Raw genomic sequence first — 16,290 nt, 5'->3', positions numbered from 1 at the left:
ATCCCACCTTACAGTTGGATTTACATATATTTGTGTATTTCTCTTTCTACTCTATTTTGACTTTAGAGTAGAACTTCTAATTGCTGTATCTTAATCGCTTTACCTCAATTTCCTTTTCTTATTTTTATGACATATATGTTAGATTAGTATTCAGTAGCCTAACTTGTGAATATGTCTATGATCTGAGTGCTTAAGTTTTTTTCCCCCTATAATCAAAACTTTATTGAAAAATTGACACCAAAATAGAAGATCACTGTTGGATACTTACAAAATTAAATGTAATTACATTATCCTGGTAGATTAACTAGAATTACTATACACTGATAAGGCTTTTTGTGATATACCAGTAACCCAAATTCAGGAAGCTCTGTGGATCGTTAGTGTTGCTTTCTTCTAAATGAACACCCTTCTGTGAGTCTGGCTTTTCCTCCTGTTGGCTGGCACAACACTGTTGAACAACCTACACTAAGAAGCACCGTCTGAACATGGCTGAAAACCATGGTGATCTTGTAGCAACCTGGACATTTTACATCCATAAAATAAGAATTTGGACTTGAACTAGCCTTTTCTTTTTATGTGTTTTCTTTTCCTCTTCCAAGGATGGATGTAGTAAAATTTCTAGCCAAAGGCATGTTGATCCTCTTGCTGGCGTAGCCCATCCCGATCTCTGAGGCGATACCCACACAATCTGATAGACTGAGTACTTAAGTTTTTAATGGGTAGGATTCTGTAATCAAAATTACTGTCTGCTGTTGCAGGGATGAAATTTGAAGTCTACATCACTGATCAAGTGCTTTTTGCAGTCCTGTGAAGTTTGAGCTCTTAATGATACCATACTCAAAGTAATTTCTGTGTTTCATGAAATTTGTCAAGTTCAGTGACATATTTTTCTGCCTCAGTCTCTTTCTGCTCTCCTCTTCTGGGTTTCCAGTGATATGTATGTTAGGCTTTTTGTTATTGTCCCATATTTCCCTGAGATTAGTCCCTTTTTTTTTTCTTTTTCATTTTTCTTCTCTTTGTTCTTCAAGGTTAAGATAATTATATTGATTTATTTTGTTACTAGAGGCCCAGTGCATGAAATTTGTGCACAGGGATGTGTGTCCCTCACCCCAGCCTGCACCCTTTCCAATTGGGGACCCCTTGGGAGATGTTTGACTGCCAGTTTAGGCCCAATCCCACAGAACATTCCTCTCGCAATCTGGGGCTACTGGCTCCTAACTGCTCACCTGCCTGATTGCCCCTAACTGCCCTCCCCTTTTGGCCTAGTTGCCCCTAACTGCCTCTGCCTGCCTGCCTGTTTGTCCCCAACTGCCCTCCCCTGCCAGCTAATTTGGTTCTGATTGGTCGGTTTCTATGCCAGTTAGCATCAAAAGCTCCACCTTCTAGGCAGCCATTGGTTCTTCACAGTACCCACATTTGGTTCTGATTGGTAGTTCCTATGCCAGTCAGCATCTCCGGGCCTATCAATGGGGCCTGATCAGAAGGGTGGGGTTGATTAGCAGCTCCAGTGGAGGCCTGGAGAAAAATGGAGGCCTGGAGAAAAATGGAGGCTCAGCTGCTGGCCAGACTGGGAGAGAAAGAGGCAAGTGCTGATCAAAAGCTGCCTCAGAGGCAACAGATTAGTCCCTGCTTCTCTCTTCAGTCCTCTCTCTGACTCTGCACAGCCCCCTCAGCAGTTAGTGCTGGGGCACTGCACCTGCAGTGGAAGCAGTCTGGACTAACTTGTGGTTGGTCAAACCTCAGTCATTACTGGTTGTTATGACCCAGGGTTTTTATATATTAGGATTTACTGATTATTTCCTCTGTCATCTCCATTATAATAATGAGTCTGTCCAGGCTCAATATATTTTCCCTTTTAAGATTTTTCTGCTGAAAACCTGTATCTTCCATTCTTTTCACATGTCTTTGCCTCTGTCTTTGCCTCCTGAAGCTTAGTTATGATAGTTGCTTTAAATCTTTGATAATTCTAATGTCTGTTTCATCTAGGTGTTGGCATTTGTTTATTGTTATTTTTCTTGAAATTCATCACATTTCTGGCTCTTGTATGTCAAGTAATTTTGGATTGTATTTTAGAGTTTGTGAATGTTATGTTGGTAGACTCTGAATCCTGTTATATTCTTTGGGGAAAGTTGATTTTTTGTTTTAGCAGGTGATAACTTGGTTAGGGTCAGACCACAAATTCTTTCTTGCTTTCTGTGTATGGTATATCAAAATCAGTTCAGTGTCAGTGACCTTTGCCTTGCTTCTTTGCTTCTGTCCTGTGTAGTGCTATTCAGGGATTAGTCTGAGACTTGATCAGTTAAATTATCAAAGCTCTAGTTTAGGATGGTTTGAGAGTGTCACATGCATAGCTCAGGTATGAGTATGAGAGTCTGTGTTCTTAGAGAGAATTCTCCCTGACTCTTGAAATCCTCTGTATCCTGTTCCAGTTTGTCTGCTTAAAAGGCAGGGTATCTTGAGGTGTTTTAGCTGCTGCTTTCATTGCTCTGCTCTGCAGCTCCCTCAAGGCAGAGTCAAAGCATGCTTTCAAACACTGCTGGTGGGTGTAGAGTAGCTTTTAAGATTAGTTTAACAATACTACTAAGGCTTGATCCTTTTAGATTCTCTCTTCAAAGTCTTGCATGTTCAAGCTCTTTGTATCTTCAACAGAATTCAGACTTTTCCCAGCCCTATGTGAACTGTGAGAATAGTTTAGTTTATAACTCCCCAGTAATTCTCTTGGTGGTGGTCTAAGCCTCATCCCACACCTGTGAAGCTTTTAGTATTCATCCAAATACTCACGGGGCCCACTGTTTAGATTTCTAGAGCAATTTTTCAGGTAACTTCTTCTCTGGTATTCTACTCCTTGAATTCCAGGCACTCTAAATTGTCCTGGATTTTGATCTGTGTTCCCTCAGCTCAAGAGATTTTTGTCTCCTCAGTTCAGTGAGACTACAGTCTTTTCAATCCTTAGAGACTGCTGTGCTCTGTTGGGGTTCTCCTCCTTCTCATTAGGGTACTTTAAAAAGTTTCTCCCAGCACATGGCTGGAGGTGAGCTTGCCTCATTTGTTTCCCTTCTCTCAAGGATCACAGACCAGTTCTGCCTGTTGTCCAGTGTCTGACAGTAGTTGCTTTATCTTGTTTAGTTTTCTAGTTGTTTATGGTGAGAAGTTAAACCCAGCATCAGTCATGGCCCGTGGGAGATGTATTGTCAGTTATTTATTTATATTTAAAAAATATATTTTATTGATTTTTTTTTTAACAGAGAGGAAGAGAGAGAGATAGAGCTAGAAACATCGATGAGAGAGAACCATCGATCAGCTGCCTCCTGCACACCCCCTACCGGGGATGTGCACGCAACCTAGGTACATGCCCTGACCGAAATCGAACCTGGGACCTTTCAGTCTGCAGGCCGATACTCTATCCACTGAGCCAAACCGGTTTTGGCGAGTTATTTTTTAATGTAACAATTTATTAAACAGATTTGCGTTGCATAACAAATTAACCCAAAATGTAGAGGCTTAAAACAAACACACATTTCATCTCATAGTTAAAGTCCAAGTATGGATAAGACTCCTTAGTTGTACTTTGTTAAATAAAACTTTTTGTGGACAGATCTATAAATCTTTAAAACTAGAGACAAGTTACCTGCCTCCTTTCCCCACTCCAACATATAATGGTGGACTGGCATTGAAAAATTGCTATACACATTCCTATTTAAAAAGGGGGAATACGAAGGGGTGCCACTAGTCTACGGTAGTTCTGAAATCTGGCCAGGCAAATGTTGAGAGTTCCTCAGTTAGATCTCAAACTGGGAGTGATTTTCCAGGGCTCTTGGTTTGCCCTCTAGATTCTTTGTTCTGGCATCTGATTCATATTTCCTTTATTCAGAAAGATGGCATATTTTTACAGCTGAGCAAAAATTTCAGCTTGCTTCCTTCCAGAAGAATTTTGGGGGTCTAATTCCTTTCCTCTCTCTTTTGGTCTGTCTCTAGTTTCCTCAGCCCAGTTGCCCATGTTTCTGCATATATGCCTCTTTTATGAACTTTGTGAGTTCCCTGTGAATCTTGTTGGGGTTACATTATTAGACAAAAGCCTCACCCACAAATACCTTCTAAATGTGGATTTGTTGAAGAGATTTTACTGTATATATTTGTAGGAAGTGGTTAAGCAGTGTCTGCAAAGCTCTTGTTTTCATGTTGATTTCATCTGGAGTTTGAAAGTTCACGACGCAAGCATTCAGAAAGAGAAGATGGATGTAAAGTAGAGGAGAGCAAGAATAAGCTGGAGTCTACAAGTACAAGTTTGGCCCACAAGAACAGACTATAACACAAGTCAGGTCTTGCTGGTTGCCTCTGACCTTGATGCTATAAGTTTCCTGCAGAAGTTGGGTTCCTTTGTCATGAAACTTTATAAACACATCTGGCCCAAAAGTGTAAGAAGCTGAAAGAAAATTTAGGGGAAGGAGGGTGGTGGTAGGCCCAGCCATTGTATCACACCATTGAGAGGAGCCATCAGTTTGGTGAAAATGTGTGTGAGATACAAAATAGCTGCTACCGACCTTTTTCCCTTTATATTTCCCACAAAAGTTTCTCACATGGATTACCCTAACTAGGTATGTACAGGAAGGGGATTCTGGGAAATAGAGTTCAGCCTACCCAAGTTGACACATTACAGTGCCACCACTGTTAGATATGAGTTGTTTGTTGCTATTTGTTACAAATAATACAGTAACTTAAGTAGTGAGTATAAAGTACTTTAAATGATTTGGCTTATTCAAATATGTTTTTTTGATCATTCACTACATTCAGATAGATGCAAAGAACACAAAATTAATTGGGGAATGGTTTGTCTTTAGTTTCTTCAAATTGGTTGGTACTCAAGGCACATAACATTTATGCCATCACTGTACTATGAGTAGTGAAGTATATCTTGTTGGTTCTGTGAGTTGTTTTGTAGTGCTTTGCATCTATCTCTGTTAATTTTGCCCATGGAACATGAATATTATCCCTTATCAATGAGTGCATCTTGTATTTGATCCTGTGCATAGTAGTTACTTGATTAATGATTGTTGATAGATTTCATTTGCAGTGATTTTTATATTCTGCTTGTCTAAACTTCATTGCTGATGCTTAAAAGCATTTCTGGTTAATTTCTAATATAGAGCTATTGAAGATTGATTGAAGCTGTCACATTTTTAGGTGGGCAGGATAAATGTAGTTAGTGCTCTTATTTTGGCTAATGAAGTTTTAAATTTTGTTTTGGAGGATTGTATGAAAGAATGTATAAATTTAAATTTCATTATTTAAGTTAAGAAAGAACAATGCTTTCTAAACATTTTTATTCATTTCAGGAGAGGAACAGAGAGGGCAAGAGGGCAAGAGGGCAAGAGAACAAGAGAGAGAGAGAGAGAGAGAGAGAGAGAGGGAGAGAGAGAGAGAGAGAGAAACATCAATAATAAGAATCATTGATTGGCTGCCTCCTGCATGCCCTACACTGAAGATCGAGCCCTCAACCTGGGCATGTGCCTTGATCACGAACTGAATCATGGGTGACATCCTGGTTCATAGGTTGACACTCAACCACTGGGCCAGACTAGGCAAGCACAATCCTTTTTATTTTAACTTAAAAATGATAGAAAATATAAAGTCGTCAATTGATTTCATTATCAACTCTTAGTATTTATAACATCTTAATATCATATGTAACCATAAGTAACTCAGTAATGTGTTTTCCCTTTTAATTTGTAAATATGTCATGTTGTATCTTTAAAAGATAGACTTTTAAAAAAATCAAACCACAGTACCTTTTTCATTCTTAAAAACAATTCATAGTAATTTCTAAATTTTATTGAATAATCAATGTTCAAAATTCCCTCATTTTTTGTTTTGTTTTAAATATAGTTGAGTTATTTGAATCATGAATCAAATAATGTATAGGCAGTTCATTTGGTGTATGTGTCTCAAATCTTTTTTAGTGTCTTGGTTCCTCTCACCTCCCTTTTTTCTTGCAATCTGCTTTTTTTTCTATGGGATTGAGTCATTTAAAAATATTTTTATTGATTTTAGATTGGAAGGGAGAGATAGAAACATCAATGATGAGAGAGAACCATTGATTGGCTGCCTCCTGCATGCCTCCTACTGGGGATTGAGCCCTCAACCAGGGCATGTGCTCTTGACTGGAATCGAACTCAGAACCCTTCAGTCCACAGGCTGATGCTCTATCTACTGAGTCAAAACTGCCAGGCTGAGTCACTTTTTTCTGTAGAATTTTTCACTGTCTGGATTTGTTTTTATAAATTGATCAAAACTTGATTAGATTATGATCAGGTTTTTTTGTTTTTGTTTTTGTTTGCTTATTTATTTTTGTCGTGTGAATTCCTTTTAGGCAGGCTATGTATTTACTACTGCATCCAAAAGAAAGCACATAAATCTAGTGTGTTTCTCTCTGTGATGTTAGGACCCGGGTGTGAGATTACTAATCTAGTGGGTTTAGGTATTATTAGCTTGATCCAGGAAATTTCAAGCTCCCTTGAAACTTTTACCCTTTACCAAATGGTGTTAGCAGTCACTAATAACCATTAATTAAATCCATTTTATCAGGAGTTCAAAACAGTGATGTTTTAAATTTCTTATTTTCTGCATACATTAATTGGCATTTTAAATATGAACAACTTTTTGTTGTGTGAAACTATTTTTTAGTAGAACTTCATAAAATCAAGACTTTGAAAAGACAGGGTAAATGCTTGATACTTCACCCTGGTTTTCCATTTTTCATAATAATGAGTTGTTTTCTTAAAGGGAATTGTAATTGGCAAAAAATTCACACAAATTTTCATTCAGACATCTTTTTACTTATGTTTCACCACAAAGTTGTATTAGAGGTTTTATCTCTACATTACAAAATGTATTGCTTTTATACAGTTTGCTTCTTTTGAAATATTAATTAGAACAAAAAGATTAGATTTGATACATTTTTTAAAATTACAGTACTTGTCCTCTAAGTTTGCCATTCCTTTTAACACTATTAAGAAGATACTTGATCAAACTATTAACTTACAGAAAGTGAGTCTATGTAATCTGAACCCAGAGAGAATGTGACACTGAAGCATTTCAGAGGGTATATTGCCATTGGATAAAATTTCAGGTAGGAAATAGCTGCATTGTTTGGTATCAGGTAGTCAAGTTAGTATAAGCTACCTGATTGCTATTAGAAAATGAACTTCTATTTTACACAAGGAGGCAGAAAAACTAGCAAAGACTTGCTTTAGTCTTAAAGTACTTTTTTTTTTTTTGAATGGGAACTGTCTTTTATTTTTAAATGCACAACTTTAGAACAAATGTGAAACGTTTTTTCATTTATGGCTTTTATTTATTTTTATTTTTATTTTTTAAATATATTTTATTGATTTTTCACAGAGAGGAAGAGAGAGGGATAGAGAGTTAGAAACATCGATGAGAGAGAATCATTGAACAGCTGCCTCCTGCATACCCCCTATTGTGGATGTGCCCTCAACCAAGGTACATGCCCTTAACCGGAATCGAACCCGGGACCTTCCAGTCCACAGACTGATGCTCTATCCACTGAGCCAAATCGGATTCAGCATGGCTTTTATTTTTAATAGAAAATCTGTTAGTTACTACAAGTAAGAGTCAGTTTATATGTTACTTTAAGAGTTGCCAACCCTTTCTAACTACTGGTTCATCTTTTTAAATACTGCTGTATTTTATTTTTCCCCTCAGTTTGAGACTTTTACAGTGTTTATTTTATACTTGCTATTGACAGTGTTTTAGCTCTTACCTTGATATTTGTTGAAGTTATTTGAATACTGACTTAAATGTTATTTATGTTTATTTAAACCATTTGCTAGCTTTTTGATATACATGCCTAAAATTTGAAATCTTAAAAAGCAAGTTTTATATTCAATCCATTACTAAGTAATCTGGCTTTTAAAAGCTATTGCGAAGGTTGGTTTTATATATTACTACATCAAATGCCCATGAGGTGGTGCTCATTTGTTTCACTTTTGTAGTGCTGATATTTTATAAGCTGCTTATAAGAAAATACTGAAATATATTATGCTGTAAACTTCCAGTTATTTTCTCAGTAATTAAAATGGTTATGAAGTACATTATGCCAACATGTTGAAAATCAGTCTGTTATTCATCTTAGTCTATCACATTTATATATTTCTTCCCTAATCTGCATTTTGGCTAACAATCATTGATTTGCCAAAAGTCCTCAAATGTACAGTACCTGAGATGGAAATCAATTTTGACCTTCTTTAACATAAACTTCAGATTGCATCTTTGTTTTTTTATAACATGTAAATTGTTTTCCCTTTCCTCTTGGGCCAAGCCAGTAACACTTCTAAAATAGAAGATGAAACACAGAGCTCTTAATTTTTCACTCGCTGTAGCTATTTGCTAAGTGAATTTCAGTATATCTTATTAGAAAGAGAATGGTGTGTTGTTATCTAGGTACTCTAAACTGAAAGCATTCTATTCTCTGAAAAAAAAATTTTTTTTGATACACATTTTAGTAAAACATGAGGAATCAAGTGTATTTCTGATTGTTACCCTTGTGCCAACTATTCCTTTTGCAATCATTGAACTTTTAATCGAGTGTGTTTTCTATTGATTAAAGAGAAAAGTGAATATAGCCTAGAAGAGATAGAAAGAATTGTTCAGAGATAACATCATGAAAAAGGCCTGACTTTCTAGTAAATCATGGCTCTGCCATAGAAACAGTCAGTATTCTCATTGCCTAACCTGGTTCTCCTGCCACTCTGTGAATCTGGGCACCATGATTGACATTTCCTACAAGAACTATGTGACATAAGGATATAGTTCCCCAATCAAACCCGAGGAAGGGAATATGAAAGCATTGTTTCCCAGAGAAAGGTGGTAGTAACTATAATTATTACATCACTTTTAAAAGATTTTTTTGGTTAATCCTCACGGATGATATTTTTCCATTGATTTTTAGGGAGAGTGGAAGAGAGAGGGAAAGACAGAGAGAAACATCAATGTGAGAGAAACACATCGATGGTTGCCTCTTGCATGAACCCTGACCAGTGCCTGACTGGGAAGAGCCTGTAGCCAAGGTACTTGCCTTTGACCAGAATTGAATTCAGGACCCTTTGGTCTGCAGGCCGACACTCTATCCACTGAGCCAAACTAGCTGGGCTATTCCATCACTTTTAAGGGTTCCTATAAGGGTGATATAAGCCCTAACCTGTTTGGCTCAGAGTTTAAAGCATTGGCCCACCGACTGAATGGTCTTGGGTTTGATCCTGGTCAAGGGCACTTACCTTGGTTGCAGGCTCAATCCCTGGCCCTGGTCAGGGCATGTGTGGGAAGCAACCACCAATCGTTATGTCTCTCTCATATCTATGTTTTTCTCTTTCTGTCTCTCTCTCCCCCTCCCTTCCACTCTCTCAAAAAAAAAAAAATCAATGGAAAAATATCCTCTGATGAGGATTAACAAACAAAACAAAACAAAACAAAACAAAACAAAAAAAAAAGAAAAATAAACGAACACACATGCCGCCATAGAGCTAAGCTATATAACAGTTTTGGTGTGTGTGTGTGTGTGTTTGTATTTGTGTTTGTGTGTTTGTGTTGAGAGACAGTATCTTGCATGGCATCGGAATCAGATAGACTTCATTTTGAGTCCTAACTCTGTCACTTCTTATTTGTGATTTTTGGGCAAGCTATATAATCTTTCTGAATTAGTTTTTGAATTTGTAAAATGAGACTAATAATACCAACCTCATAGGATTGTTAGAATCTTTGAAAATAATGCCTAATATGTAGTTCCTTCTACAATTTTCCTTCTCAGAAGTTTACAGTGTGAAGAGAGACAGGAGTTATCCTATGTAATAAAGAGTTAATATGCTAGCCTGAACAGCAGAACGACATCTGGATGAAGCTGGGCTGAGAGGGCTGGGGCAAGCTGTTGCTACGAGGGCCGAGCCCCTGGCACGAATTTCGTGCATTGGGCCTCTAGTGTAAAGACAATAATCCAAGGTAATAGTAAGTGTGAAATGAGTGTGCCTTGCAGTAGGCAAAGTTTTAATAATTGAGAGTGTGGAATCATTTCTTCCTTTTTGGTCTTATGTGGAAATGTCTGTCTGTAGAGAAGAGAATTGAGCTAAACTTTGAAGTTTAGGAAGGGAGAGCAAAGACAAGGAGGTAGAATTTTAAAGTTTCTTGGTAAAATTGGCTAGATCAGTAAGACTGTATGGGAACAAGATAGGAGGGGAGGCGTTTTGAGATTTTGTGGTATAGGCAAGTGATTAGAAATTTATTCTGTAGGTAAGGGTTAGCCATGATGATTTTTGTAGTGGGTTTATACATGTTTAAAATGCTCTTGGGAAGTTTGATATGGTGGTAATGACGTGATATTCTTAACTAATTGGAATTATTGTTGAATGAAAAAATTTTATGTATTTAGTATGTTATTGATTTTAACTTCTATTCATCAAAATAAAATTTTATTTTTACTAAAAATCATTATGTCGTTGATATTTTAGTTTTACTAAGTGAATAGTGGATCTCAAATAACTAATAGGAGCTTGGTGAAGGCTTATGTTTCTGTGTTGTTTAGATTTCAAGGCCATGAGGCTGTCTCTGGCCTCAGCCGGGGATTTCTGATGGCAAGATACTGCGGGAGTCATTTAAATATTAATTCTTACCAAAGCTATCTCGTTTTAACCCTATTCTTTGTATCTCCATTGGTTCATGCAGATAGAAACACACGTAATAGATTTTTTTTGGGAAATACTGGTTCTTTGGCTTTAATGTGCTCTTCTGGGAAAACCTGTTATGTTTACTCAGCTTTTAGTACTGTTTACTTTCCTGGTTTTATGTGTTAAACTATCTAGAAGAATCTTGATTTGCTGGTTAGCCAATTTGAACAAGTAAGACTGAAATCTATAATTATAAAAGCATAACATGGAAGTTAACCAAACGGCTGAAATGTGGAACAACCATCCGGACATCCTTCTAAATGACCTCCAGGACAAAGCTGGGGCTGCGAGGGCTTACTCTTGCATAAATTTGGTGCATAGAGCCTTTAGTATCAACATAAGAAAAAGGAAAGGCTGAGCACTTCTGAGAATGAGCTACAAAAATACCACTTGGATACTTTACTTTTTACGCTGCAACCCAGGTACATGACCTCAATCAGGAATTGAAACCCGTGACCCTTTGGTATGTGGGCCAGTGCTCTAACCATTGGGTTCACTGGCCAGGGCTTTTTTTTTTTTTTTTTTTTTTTTTTTTTTTACTTTTTAAATTGAATTTATTGGGGTGACATTGGTTAATAAAATTACAATATATAGGTTTCAGACCTGGTTGGTGTGGCTTAGTTGAGCGTAGTCCATGTACCAAAAGGTCAGAGGTTTGATTCTTGGTCAGGGGACATGCCTGGGTTGCGGGCTGGATCCCCAGTAAAAGCCATGTAGGAGGAGCCAGTCGATGTTTCTATATTATATTCATGTTTTTCTCTCCCTCCCTCTCACTCTAAAATTAGTAAAACATTAAAAAAAAAATATATATATATATATATATATATATATATATATATATATATATCAGGTATACAATTCTGTAATATATAATTACTATGTAGCTTTTTGTTGTTTATTGACCAGACTTATTATCTATTGCATTTTATCAAATCTAAGATTTATCAGTTGTACCTTTGCCATTATTTTATTCAGCATTAAGAAAAAGACCTTAATTATATATAATTTCAACTTATATGCCATTGATTGTAAAACACATTCTGGGTTTTGAGTTTTTTAAAGAATTGATTATATTCAGTATGTGAATTTTTTTTTAGGTAGCATAGGAATATAAAAAAGTATATTTTTCCATTTAACTATTTTATTTTATTTTTTGAAATTTATATTTGTTCAAAGTATTACATATGTCTCCCACCCCCTCCTCGTTAGGCCCCATCAACCCCGCACCAACCATCTCCCAACCCCAGGCCTACAGCACTATTGTTGTAGGGTTATGCATATATGCATATAAGTTTTTGGCTAATGTCTTCCTGTCTCCATCTCCCCCCTTCCCTCTGAGATTTGGAGACATGGAAGCATGGAACAGACCAGACCGACAAAATATTTTTTTTGAATGAAAACAAGGCATTAGGTGTAATACATTATGTTGTTGATAGAGAAGTGTGAATGCAACTGAAAAACTTGATTAAAAAAGGGTGCATTATGTACAATTGTACAGATGTGTCCCAGGTTAGCAAATTCCCTGGTTTTGAAATTAGTGTGGACTTCTTTGTTTGTGAGAGAGAGAACTTTACATCAAACTAGCTGAAGTATAAGGTTCATTGGGCTGTAGAACCAGAATAGATCATTTAATGAAACTGTGAGAACTAGGATTCTCTGAAACCAGGTGATAGAAGTAGGATGTTGATGCCACTAGAATATCTTTCTCCATTTATGATGTAGACTAGAGGCCTGTTGCAGAAAGATTCCTGCAAGAATAAGGCTTCCTACGGCCGTCTCCACCGCCCCGCCTGCTTCCCTCCTTTCTCCACAGCTCCGCTTGCTTCTCCGCATCTTTGCTCCCTTCTGCAGTGCTTGGCTTCCTTCTATGCTGTCTTCAGTCTTGGCTCTGTGCCTGGATGTGCAAACTAACTGGCATATTGGTTGGGTTAATTTGCATACTCATTCCTGATTGGCTGGTGATCGTGGCATGTAGGGATACGGTCAATTTGCATGTTTCTCTTTTATTAGTTAGGATTGGTTTCTCTCACATATCAGGGACGATGACTGCTGTAAACTAACAGTTTACATACCATTTTAGCTTTTGACCCAAAAGGCCAAAAGCCTTTCTTTTTTTTAATCTCTCAATTAAAATAATCTTTGTATTGATATTTCTTGGTCTGATTTAGGTTACATTTTCACCCTTGGATTAATCACTGTGACCATTATGTGCCAGGCTTGAGTTGTCTGGGTGTGAGGTCCTGTGACTTTATTGCTGGAAGAATGCTAGGAATGGAATGGGGCATTAAAGAAAGGTGTGTACACAGACAAAAACAGATGTTTGTTACAGTGGACATTTAGATTGTTTTCTGTTTATTGTTGTTAGTACAATTTCTTTTTCATATCTGATAAATCTCTCTACATATAAAAATTGGTATATTAAAAAATATTGGTATGAAATCATAAGGATCTAAAAGTCCATGAAAGTTAGTATATAGATATATTTTTTAAAAGATTTTAATATATTTTATTGATTTTTTTTTTTTTTTTTTTTTTTTTGTTTTTTTACAGAGAGGAAGGGAGAGAGATAGTTAGAAACATCTATGAGAGAAACATCGATCAGCTGCCTCCTGCATACCTACTAATGGGGATGTGCCAGCAACCAAGGTCCATGCCCTTGACCGGAATCAAACCTGGGACCTTTCAGTCCACAGTCGACGCTCTAGCCACTGAGCCAAACCGGTTTCAGCTATAGATTTTTTTAAATATAGTCTAAATTTTGCTATTTCTCAGAAGAGGATCTGCAGAGTCTTCATATTTTAAATTGTGAATTTTAACAATGCATTTTAAAATAGTTTGGAACATGAGGAAATTATAACAATAGAGTTAAGCTGTTAAAGTAAAAGGGTTCTTAAAGTGTATGTGATTTTATGAACAGTTATATGTAAACATATATATATATATACACTCAAACTCAAATACTAGAGTAATTGATTCGATTATGGGATGCAGGACATTTTGCTATCTCTTTCATCTCATAGGATGTTTTGATTCCGAGTAATGTAAGTTCAGTGGACTTCTGACTGGTTGTCACACAGTGATAGATTTCTGATTTTTAAAATATGTCATTGCTATAAATCATTGGTTTGCTAGATTGAACTAGCAAGCTATTAAAAAACATGGCAATATTTACTGTAGATAAATGCAAATTTAAAAAGGTTCTGTGTATGAAGGTTTAAATGATTTATTAGCCTTCAGTGCACACATGAATCTGAAGTTATATAATGGATTTAGAAAATTTCATTTCCTGTTTGAAGGTTCAAATTTGCATATTTATTCTATAATGCAAGGGTTTGATTTGAGTCAATAGGATATATAGTTAAACTCTATGTGATATAAACTTACGCTTAATCACTTTTTGTATATTATATGGCATACCTATTTTTAGGTGCAGGGCAAGTGATAAAATTTACTTTTTTTTTTGGCTTGGGTGGGAAAGAAGGGAGAATTAAAGAAACGGACTTGTATGTCTTTAGATGAAATTGTGCTCAGGAGGTTTTCCTTGCCCTTTAATTTGGCTTTTATTTCCTGCCAATGAGAAATTCACCTAAGTTAATATAGTTTTCTATTAGTGGAGCAATTAATTCTATGACCAAAGTCACAACTCACATCAGTTATTTATATTTTTAAAGTAAACTTTTTATTTTGAGATATTTGTAGATTCATGTGCAGTTGTAAGAAGTAAGATCCCTTACACCCTTTTCTCAGTTTCCCTCAAGTAGGAAAATCTTACAAACTATAGCACAGAATTGATATTAGTACAACCAAGATATAGAAAATCTTCAATCGCTTAAGGATCCATGCTGTTGCCCTTTTATATTCACATCTATTTTCTTCCTCCTGAACTTCCCCTTAACCCTGGCAACCTCCAATTTGTTCTCCAGTTCTATAATTTTGCCATTTCAAGAACTTCATATAATTGGAATCATGTGCTATATGACCTTTTGTTTTATTTTGGTACATTTCTCTGGAGATGCATCTAGATTTTTGTGCATACTAATAGTTCCTTTTTATTGTTGAATAATATTCCATGGTATGAATAAAGCAGTTAATTTAACCTTTGTTAAATTAAGAACATTTTAGTTGTCTTCATTTTTTTTGGCAATGATGAATAAAGCTATTATAAACCATTTTATACAGGTTTTTGTGTGTGAACATGTTTTCATTTCTGTGGGAGAAATATCAGGAGTGCATTTAGTAAATGGTATAATAGTTGCATATTTAGTCTTTTTAAAACACTGCCAAACAGGTTGGGGGCATGTGCTGGGGGGCGGGATTAGACATATGTATAACTTTCAACAATAAAAAAGACAAAACAAAACCCAACACTGCCAAACTGTCTTCCAGAGTGACTATGTCATCTCTCATTCCCATTAGCAAAGTATGAATGATTCAATTTCTCCACTTTCTTGCCAGTGTTTGGTGGTGTCACTTTTTTTTTTTTTTAAAGCTATTCTGATAGATGTGTAATGATATCTCATTGTGGTTTTAGTTTGCATTTCTCAAATGCCTAATGATGTTGAATATCTTTTCATGTGCTTATTTGTCATCATTATATCCTCTTAAGTGATGTCTGTTCTTGTCTTTTGACCATTGGATACTTTTTGCTCTATAATTAGATTTATTGTTTTCTTGCTGTTGAATTTTGAGATTTATTATAGATATTTTCTTTTGTCAGATATGTGGTTTGCAAATACTTTCTTTTAGTCAGCAGTTTATTACTTTATCCTATTTAACAGGGTCTTTTGAAGAGCAAATTAAAAAATTATGATAATGTCCAGTTTATCAATTTTTTCCGTTTATTGGTCTTGGTTTTGATGTTAAGTCTTAAACTCTCTTTACCTATTCCTAAATCCTGAAGATTTTCTTCTGTATGTTTTTCTAAAAAATTTTATATCTTACATTTAAATCTGTGATTTGTATTGAGTTTATTTTTGTGTAAGGTATGGTACTTAGGTAAAGGTTCATTTGTTCATCTATGGCAGCAATTTTCAACCTTTTTATTTCATGGCACACTTAAACTAAAGACTAAAATTCTGTGGCACATCAAAAAATATATTATTTTGCCTATCTGAAAAAACGTTATGATTTTGATTGATTATACAAAAAAGTAATAATTGCATACCTGTTTCGTTCCAAAGTGACTTTTAAAAGAAACAGGTTCATATACTTACATATAAGGATTTTTGGTACCAAATATTTACCCATCAGACACAACCTTATTAAGTGGTTTGACAAATAAAATGCAACTTTATTATCTGACCTATATATTATGGTTCAAGACAGGGCATGCACAGGATGGGATGAACAGTGTTAGCCAGGTTGACGGAGACTCAAATATGTTGCCCACCTGCTGGCTGTGTGGAGGGCTCAGCAAAGGAATAGACCTCTGCAAGCATTCCTGTCTGGGAGAATATTGCCCCTCCAAGTGTTACGTGATGTCAGACAATTCAGTTCTTCTCTCCATGTCCCTGGTGTTTTTTGGACTGCTGCCCCAGCACTGGAACTCAGAGGGAGT

The 16,290-nt window shown here is 36.1% G+C and overlaps 1 protein-coding gene and 1 pseudogene across 5 annotated transcripts in view; one reads left to right on the top strand and one right to left on the bottom strand.

Moving 5' to 3' along the window:
* Positions 1–16,290, top strand: part of LRBA (LPS responsive beige-like anchor protein) — a 518,726-nt gene that overhangs the window by 17,671 nt on the left and 484,765 nt on the right. The gene's annotated exons all lie outside the window — the stretch shown is intronic.
* Positions 206–676, bottom strand: LOC118711633 (annotated as a pseudogene).

This window comes from Pipistrellus kuhlii, unplaced genomic scaffold (assembly GCF_014108245.1).
Source record: "Pipistrellus kuhlii isolate mPipKuh1 unplaced genomic scaffold, mPipKuh1.p scaffold_m20_p_8, whole genome shotgun sequence".
In the NCBI taxonomy this organism is placed as follows: Eukaryota; Metazoa; Chordata; class Mammalia; order Chiroptera; family Vespertilionidae; genus Pipistrellus; species Pipistrellus kuhlii.
The sequence above is the reverse complement of the archived record's forward strand: the minus strand, read 5'-3'. Positions and strand labels throughout refer to the sequence as shown.